General features: G+C 45.8%; 1 pseudogene; it reads right to left on the bottom strand.

Moving 5' to 3' along the window:
- Window positions 1-292: 292 nt before the first annotated feature.
- LOC134968149 (5S ribosomal RNA) lies at window positions 293-410 on the bottom strand (annotated as a pseudogene).
- Window positions 411-1,582: the final 1,172 nt, after the last annotated feature.

Below are 1,582 nucleotides of genomic sequence, written 5' to 3'. Positions count from 1 at the left end.
TGGCTGCTTTATTTTTACACTGCAAATTAGATTGCAGATTGAACACACCCCACCCAAATCTAACTCTCTCTGCACATGTTATATCTGCCTCCCCTGCAGTGCACATGGTTTTGCCCAATTGCTAACAAAAATCCTGCTGTGATCAACTTGGAATTACCCCCATAGAACCTGAAAATGGGTTAAATTAGGACGTTGTAACGTTGGTGATCAATACTGTGTACAATCAAAAATAATAGAGCTTAAGAATAGATTTATGATACAACAGTGAGAGGTATTAGTTTCCTGGGAATATTGCCCACAGTACCTAGTATTCCCTGGTGGTCTCCCATCCAAGTACTGACCAGGCCTCACCTGCTTAGCTTCCGAGATCGGACAAGATCGCGCGTACTCAGGATAGTATGGCCGTGGGTAGTTGGATCGGGAATGGAAGGGAAACACTTCTGCTTTCTGTGCTCGACCGGAGTAGGGCTCTAAGGAACCAAAATCATGTCTTTCCAGATGAGAGCGTGTATGAGAAGGACACTTCTACTTTCTGTTGTGATAGTAAATTTGTCTGGGAGAAAGCGTAATGTTTAGACCCAGGGCTGCTATCAACCAGATGAGAGAAACAACTTCTGTTTTCTGTTGTGACAGTAAGTAGTATACTGGCTGAAGCAAATAAGCCTGAGTCAGAATGACTGTCAACCAGATGAGTGTGTTTTAAAGAAAAGCAGGAAATTGGAAAAAAGCTTGTACAATTATTGGGCACAGTTCTAAGACCAATAGAAACAAGTATAATGATGATACATTGTTAATAATTAACCAGTTGACAGATGGTATTAGTGCTGCACATACAAGCAGAGCATAATGTTGAAAAATTGCCAAATAATATACAATTAAACTGAGCACAAAGCTCTGCGTGCTTACTTTTTAAATGCTCAAGCAGAGCATAATGCTAGAAAATTGCCAAATAATATCCAATAGAACTGAGCACAAAGCTCTGCGTGTGATGATACTTAATTGCTGAATACTCAATTGTCAAATAGTATTGGGGGTCATTCCGACCTGATCGCTCGCTGCAGTTGTTCGCAGCGCAGCAAACGGGTCGAAACTGCGCATGCGCCGGCACCGCAGTGTGCCGGCGCATGGCGTCATTCCCTAGCGATCGCCTCTGCCTGAGTGACAGGCAGAGGCAGTCACTGGGCGGCACTGCGGCATTTGGGCGTCATTTTGGGGGCGCGGTCCGGCCAACGCAGGCATGGCCGGACCATACGGGGGGGCGGGCCGCAGCGGCTGCGTGATGTCACACGCAGCCGCTGCGACCAGGGGCAGCGACGAGCAACTCCCTGTCAGCTGCAGGAGCTGCGCTGGCCGAGAGTTACTCAACAAGTACAAAAGCATCACCGCTGTGCAATGCTTTTTTACCTGTGCTGGGCGTCTCCACACATGTCTGGGAACATGATCATAGCTGTGCTAAATTTAGCACAGCTACAATCAACTCGGAATGACCCCCATAATGTTGAAAAGTACAAAGGCAATCAAGATTTTTAATTTAACATGAGGCTCACTATCTGTGAGGATATTAATTAGGAACAGAATAAAG

This window comes from Pseudophryne corroboree, chromosome 10 (assembly GCF_028390025.1).
Source record: "Pseudophryne corroboree isolate aPseCor3 chromosome 10, aPseCor3.hap2, whole genome shotgun sequence".
In the NCBI taxonomy this organism is placed as follows: domain Eukaryota; kingdom Metazoa; phylum Chordata; class Amphibia; order Anura; family Myobatrachidae; genus Pseudophryne; species Pseudophryne corroboree.
This window is presented reverse-complemented; position numbering and strand designations above follow the sequence as displayed.